This window comes from Adiantum capillus-veneris, chromosome 27 (assembly GCF_014529385.1).
Source record: "Adiantum capillus-veneris isolate H3 chromosome 27, ASM1452938v2, whole genome shotgun sequence".
In the NCBI taxonomy this organism is placed as follows: Eukaryota; Viridiplantae; Streptophyta; class Polypodiopsida; order Polypodiales; family Pteridaceae; genus Adiantum; species Adiantum capillus-veneris.
Window position 1 is genome coordinate 35,361,793 of NC_140957.1, and position 7,934 is coordinate 35,369,726.

At 42.0% G+C, this 7,934-nt stretch overlaps 1 pseudogene; it reads left to right on the forward strand.

Moving 5' to 3' along the window:
• Positions 1-2,373: 2,373 nt before the first annotated feature.
• LOC147421768 (putative complex I intermediate-associated protein 30) lies at positions 2,374-7,680 on the forward strand (annotated as a pseudogene).
• Positions 7,681-7,934: the final 254 nt, after the last annotated feature.

Here is a 7,934-nt window from a genome sequence, read left to right on the forward strand (position 1 = left end):
TATTCCTTGTAGGTCTCGCTTGTTATCCGCTATCACGATCTACATGCCTCTGTTTCTTTGTCCAGTCTCCAGCCTGGTCTGTTGCTGCGCCCAAATTCGATGTCTGCAATCAACAGCTTTGTGACCAACAGCTGGAGGGGAACTTCTCAAAGCAAAAACTTTAGAGAATCATGGTGATGACAAGCTAGATTTGCATGGCTTCTCGCCTGCATGACCTAATCAAAACCGGATTGGGTGGCATATATATGAGTGGGCGTTTCTAATTATTAGATGCAAAAATTGGGAGTGAGCGGTTCAGTCTGCAGTAGACAGGGGGCGTCTTGGGCTATCTCTGGGCGAATTAAAGAGGGGTCGCCATTCTAGAGATAATATAAGTGAGGCCGCCATAGTCAAGCCCGTACATGCCATCTACAGAGGCGGTCTTCATCGTCAAGCTTTTGGGGCATCGGAAGAAGGTCTTCTTGACCTGCAAGCTTAGCAAGTGTAGCATGAACGGCGGTGGGCTGGGCGGCCATAATTGGAACAAGGATAATCTCTTAGGAGAGCGACTTGTGAGGAGGGGGCGAGGTCCAAGAGAATTTGGTTCAGGGATCAGAACAAGAGAGAGAGTCAGGGAGGGTTGTAGTCCTGTGGAGCCTCGGCCCATCTCTCCTGCTCTTTTTCTTGTGGTCTCTAAAAATAACGTAGCCCTGTATGTACAGGAAGCTATAAGGGCCTAGGCTGGATGCAAATTAATGAGGCCTTGATTAACATCTTATGAGTGTATGTGCCTAATGATGCATGGATGAGATTGGGCTCAGATGAACAATTTTTGATTTATGGTGAGCTGTGGATGTGCGGATCATTGGTGGGTTTTTAATTATGTCATGGCACAATAATTGTCATTGGCAAGCCTCGTGATTTTATTACTCTTTTCATCTTGTTTGGCAAGAAATTGCCAGACAAGTGAATAAAAAAGGTCTCATGTGCATGTCTTGCTATTGGGGAAGCAACAATAAGAGATGGAAAGATCTAGACCAACTGACTTCACAATTTCACCTCAATGGCCCGGAAAGACCGCTAGTCACCAGAGCTTTGGAAGGGGCTCAATAGCATTACAATGCCTATTTGCAAGTCCAACTTTGATTGGAAAGCCTAGCGTTGGCCTAAGGGAAGCTAGTTTTGTAAACCACAAACCAAGGGTATTTAGCATGCTCTTCCTATATTCAAGGCGGATTGGTTCGCATCTCTCAACAAACAATGGGGTAAACAATGGCCAACACCTAGCTCGATTGCGGCGATTAATAACATATGAAACACACAATGGGCACTGATATTTTTGTGGAAGGTGTTTTTGGGGGCCTTGCCGACATGTACCAGAATCCAAGTCCGTGGTAATATAGGTGTTTGGGATGCAGAATGGTGAGTGAGGATCTTACCCACCTCTTCAAGGAGTGCCCAACAATTATTGGCCTAGTAAGCAAGATATGCAAGTAGGTCCAAAGGATGTAGAAAATAGGGTTCTATAAAAACAATCTTTTCCTAGGAGCAAAAGCTATTCATATGTATTCAAACGATGAGGGTCTGCTTTTTCCAGCGCATGTGGAAGGCCAAGAACCGTCGGACATTCAAGAATGATACGTCGACGGCTAGCTTCAAGGAGATTTTCTACAAACGTAGGGATCTGATAATTGCCATTGGGAAGAAGAAGAACTCGTATGGTGGAGGCAGGCCCGTCTAACCGTCACAACCCCCTGCGAGTAAAGTTGTGTGAGCAATGACTGTATTGCTTTGTGTTGTATCACACGTCTCCGCAAGGCGTTGCAAGGGGTTTTGCTAGCATTGAAGGACTGGAAAAAGAAGCATCCAAGCAACTGAAAGTGAAGGGGGCGCTCTAGGAATGTCGATGTTTACCTGAACTGGATATTTGCCGCGAAAAGGCTTGACGGTAAGCTGGTGATTCGTTGATCTACGTAACCATGCGATGTGGCCTCCTTCCACCGTCTTAGTCCAGATCACAACATAGTGAGCTCTCTTCTTATTTATTGTATGTCCCTGGATAATCTCTCTCTCTCTATCAAGGTGAACTGGATCCCCCCCTCTCCCTTCTTCAAGATCAAGGTGAACAGCTGGATGCTTGCGACCCTCCCTCCTTCTCTTTCTCTCCCTCCCTCAAGATCAAGGTGAACTGGATGCGCCCACTTGATGATCTCCCTTCCTCCCTCCCTCTCTCTCTCTCTCTCTCTCTCTCTCTCAAGTTTAAGATGAAGTGGCCGCCCACTTCAGCTTGGACTTGAGAGAGAGAGAGAGGAGGCCCAGACAAGAGAGTCAATAAGTTGATGCAAGCTCATAGAGGACAACAAAAATTTCACAGGAAAACTTCTTAGGAAGCACATGTTTCGAGCTCTTGTCCACGACACGACTGATGCAGCTTGCCGAGCTGTGGCCTGGAGGTTTGAAGATCTACAACCCTCCAAGGAGTTGAGTTTGTTCAGGTTTTCAAGCCAAGATGATTTGAGGAATTGGATTGTTCATTCTGATTATCTGATTATGGTGGTCTATCCAGCGCACGTTTGGAATTGGGTGGCGACACAAATAAAATTGTTGTCTTTTCAGGTACTTTGTCAGGAAAGTTAAGGGAACCAGGAAGTGGACGCATTGCGCACCATTCAGGGCTATAGCAGCTTTGATCTGCACTCAATTGATACCATTTCTCTTCGTGTGAAGGGTGATGGACGTTGTTATGTATCAACGATACGGACGCAGTCATGGTGGGGAACTTTTGAGGATGCAAATACGTGGCAGTCTATGATTTTCGCTCCAAAAGATGAATGGTTTGAAGTCATGATTCCATTGAGTCGTTATCTACCTACTATGAAGGGCAAAATAATTGAACTCAAGAGCCCCCCATTTCATCCACCGTGTAGGTGCAGGCAAAGTCCTCCACATCCTCTAGTATGTCTACAACATTGTGGAAGCCAATTACACTTGCGTCCGACTAGACGCATGCAACCTATGCACTACACCTAGCTCTAGTCCCACTAAGAGCTTAGAGCACATAATAAGGCGTATGTGCAAAGAGTGGCACATAGGACACTTTCTCGTTGAGTTCAACGAACGATTGTGCGACACATAAGCAAGGAAAGTGTAAAATAACGTATGCACTACACCTGGCTCTAGTCCCACTGAGAGCTTAGAGCACATAACGAGGCGTACGTGCAAAGAGTGGCACATGGGACACTTTCTCGCTGAGTTCAGCAAACGATTCTGCAACACATAAGCAAGGAACTTACAGCGCATACAAAGCATACTCCACGTGCTGCAAGTTTAATTGCAAGAAGTAGTTAGGACATGGGACACCTCAACTACAGGGCATTAAACCCGTGGATGCATTGTATTCATCTACTGGGATGTAAGTTGTAGCTCTTAAATCAACTCATCTTGTTCCACAGTCAGCCTATCAAAAAGTGCTTGCATTGCTATTTATTTTATTGAGCCCAATTATTGGAGTTTTTGACATTTTTTATGTAAAAAACTCTAATAATTGAATTCAATTTAAAGATCTTTTATGAAATATGGCATAAAAGACTCTTGAATAGTTTATGAGATAGAGAGTATTAGTTGTACACAAATGAGTTCAAAATATCGAGGGACAAAATCTACTCTCTTCACAATACATTAAAGATATATTTAACAATAATTATTGAATAAAAGATAAGTTGATTGAAGACTATAAAATAAAGACGTAGTCAAAATTAATGTTTTCATCAATATCAATGTTTTATTTTTATGTTTCTCAGCTTGAAATACATAGGTAATCTTAAAATAAGTTAAAAAAGTCGTGGAGACAAAAAAAAAGAGGGTCTAGAAGTCACGATCTAAAAGTTTTGTTTTTAGCCAAACAAAGGTTTTTTTCCAATTTTGTCCACGATGCCTTGTAGACCAGACCCGTTCCCATCGTTTTCAATACTTGGAAGTCTATATTCAGAGTTCGTATGACAAAGTTAAGGCATAAACAAATTGTCTGCAACAACATGATAACTAACAAGTAGCAACAAGTTAGCTTACAAATAGATATACACACATAATATCTCTTTTGTTTGATCCAATAAAGAAGTGAATGTACTATTTTATGATGGTAATAAATTACGGTTTTTAATTTGATTTATCATGTTGAATTTGGTTAAACGAGTATGTTCTTTTGGCTATTTTAAAGACGTTACAGAAACCAATGTGATATCTACTCTACAAGGTGAAGCGACGCACAAGTGGTATCAGAGCCATTTCGATTCTGCTACAACGATGAAAGAATTCAAGAAACAATTGAAGAAAGGAGAAGATGAAAGTGGAGATAAATAATCAAAGAAGATAGAAGAAGCAGAAAAGAAACAATGGCGATGATAAGGATGACAATGCAGGAGAAGCGATAGTCAAATAATTCAAGAAGGCTAAGCTTAATGAGTTTGACGGCATAAGAAAGACATACAATTTTTATGGCATAAACATGGTGACAATGGAAAGCTTAATGAGTTTGACGGCATAAGAAAGACAGACAATTTTTATGTCATAAACATGGTGACAATGGAAAGCGCAAAAAGGACCCTAGCGCATAGACTTCTCATAAAAATTACAAAATTTTAAAATATCGCGGCCTTCAAACCGCTGCAACTTCTCCATAACACTTTGTCGAGCTTTACAAATCTGCTCTTGCAGATTATGTTGTTGTTGGGTAGCATGTTGCTGTTACATGTACGTTGCAAATTGTTGCATCTTTTGTTGCATGGCTGCCTCTTGCGGTGTAGACATAGGCTTCAACTATCTTCCCACCCTGGCTCGGTTTTGCATCCGGTTCACTAGGTGTCGGTGGATATGTGTTCGAAACGTGAGTCGGGTCAGCACCGGCAGGAGGCTGCTAACTGTGGGAGAAGAGAGACGAAAAGATACACCACACCGCAACATTGTCAAGTAACCTCTTCAAAACATAAACAAAGTGCTAAAATAATTGAATTTTATATTGCCGACAAAATACGACGCACAATAGCCAAGGTAGTGCTGTTAACAGCACCATTAACTTAATTAATTACAAATTAAGAAGTTTAAGCTTCAATTTACAAAATCTAGGCCAAATTAGTTTAGCTTGCACTGATTCAAAATATTCACCGGTGATCGGTGTTGTTGAACGTAAGACTAAACATGTTGAATTGCCATAAAAAATTTACCTATGTTGCTAATTGTGCTTCTTTCTTCTTCTCCTTCTCGAGAGAGTGAGACCCGCTTTGGTTTACCTTCTTCTTTTCCTCTTCGCCTTGTTGAGGACGAGAGGAAGAGATTCTCCCTTTGTTTTTCTAGTCGATGACAAGAGAGAGAAAGAGAGAGATTTGCTTCACCTTCTCCCTCCGAGCTTCCGGCACTTCTCCTTTCTTTTGCCCTTACAACCACACCAACATCCCTCGTTGAGTTGCCTCTTCTCCTTGCTTTGCTAGCCGAGGAGGAGAGAGAAGAGAGAGAGAGAGAGAGAGAGAGAGAGAGAGAGAGAGAGAGAGAGAGAGAGAGAGAGAGAGCTTTCCTTGTTTTGGTAGCTGAGGAAGAGAGCGAGAAAGAGAGAGCTTTCTGCACCTTCTCCCCTACGAGCTCCTCGATCTTTTCTTCTCATAACCCTCACAACTACAACACGTTGTTCTTCCCCAATAAGCCACACCCTATATTTAGTTTTACTCCTCCCTTAGCAACGACAGCGCTATCGTTGCTAGGGAGCATAGAAAAGAACGCTTGTTGACATGGCAACAGGTAGCGCGACCAACAGGAAACGAGCCAAATTTGGAGCCGAAATGGGGTGCCCTGGCCTGCTCATCATTTCCCATTTCTTGCGCGTTGTCGTCAGAGCACCACAGCCTCCAACGCAAGCTCCTAAATGGTGGGCAGCCACTCTTTGAGTAAATGTGTTTGGCCACTTTAACTTATAATCTTTGGCAGGTGCCCTTCAACCCATCTTCTTTGGTGCCTCATTTGGTACACATGTCGACCAAAGCATTGCCAAGCACGACAACTCCAATTCCCCTCAAGGACACCCCATTTGGCATACATAAAGGCACCTCATTTGGTACACATGCTGGCCAAGGCAATGGTAGGCACCTCGTGCACCTCACCACATTTTGTATACATATCGGCCAAGGCTCCGCATCGCACGACATTGACACAGAAAGCTCATTACAACCTTAACATTATTCCGTAAAGGCATCACATTTAACTAAAGAGTGTCAGAGTTTTATTCTTGCTAGCTACGCACTACCAATCATGACGTTTTCCAGCCAAGCACTGCATGAGATGACATCCCGGACATGAGACTCCTCAAGCAATTACTATTGCCGCGTTTTAAATTCCCTGGTTGAAGCCCAAAATTCCTAGATGGCACACCGACCGAATGGACCGGACTGGTACAGAACCGGCCCCCGATGAATCTTTAACAACCAACATCTTGGCAACTGAAACTTTGATTGCTGATCTAAAAAGACCGACGTGCTCCACAAAGGGAGCACTTCAGTCCCATGCATTCACTTTATCTCTGTCCCCTTGGTTGCAATTGCCCAATCCGTCATGGATCTAGTATCGACTCAAACTTCAAACTGCCATAACTTTTGCACCGTAGCTCCAATCAATGAGCCATAAAGACAAGCCGATAGAGCACTTCAAGCACTATAGCTCTATGATAATAATCTCCCATATGTGATCACTTAAAGCATACTCCTTTTTTAGTATCATTAAGGCATCCGTTGGCCCTTTAAAGCCGCATCTGGCATACATTAATCGTAAAAATAGGTTGTTACCAAGCCCTGAACACTGATCATCAATCAAGTAAGCTTCAAAGTAGCTCAATGTGCATTTTTTTGTAATCTTTCTTAGCATGGGAGAAGAGCTGCACGACAACGGGCTATTAATTGATATTGATGAGTATGAACATTTGCTAGATCATGCTAATTGTGAACAAATTATTGACAAGGATTCTACATCTATATTTATACATGGGTTGCATGAGCAGATAACTCCTACAATTTTGATAAATGTTGATATTTTACAGAGTGATTTTTCTGAGGATGCTACGGATGAAGATTTAGAGGCTAAATTTGTTTTCCATGATCAAGGTAAAATTCCAGCAGGTAAAAATTCCTCTGAGGATATAGGTCCAGATTGTTCGAAGGTTCTTCATGATGGTTATGAAGCTAGAGGGGGTGATGATGGTAAATCACCATGGGTACTGAAAAAGATGTATAGGTTTCTTACTTCCTTATACAGTATGAAAATTATGGGAGGATTTGGATGCTAATTTTTTTAATGATGCTTATGCAGTGATGGTTTGGCTGCCAATAAAAGGGAGTCAATGCTCTTTAAGGCTTACTGATAAAATGAGCTTAAGTTACCAGGAGTTTATGGGATATGGATGTTGCACTATGCTTCAGGTGATGCTCTAGTATATTGTGGGGGCCATCAATGCTATGTCCTCTTAATGGTATATGATCTAGGAGATTCTAAGGATCTTCAAAAGTATGCATTTTGGTTGCATGCTATTTAATCTAGAAATAACATACCTATACCAGAAATGTTTGATGTTGATTGATACAGGAAATGTATGCTCATGTGGGTATTATGCCGCTCCATTATTGGGGCAATATCTTATTATCCCATTTGATCCTGATGGACTACTAAAGTGCAACTTGCAGATTCAAGGATATCAATTATTTTCTTGTAGCAGGTTACTTGGCACTAGGTTTTGTTTTTGGATTTTATGCAATGAAGACAAGAGTTTTGGATTTTGTGGTCAGCAAGCTTACATGACTAGCTTCCAATTGACTTCTTTGGACAATTGATGAAGTATCTTCACATATTTTGAGTTGGTTATGTTGCTAGAACTTGAGAAGGACTTGACGGCCATTCCATGTGCAGACAGACTAAGGCATACT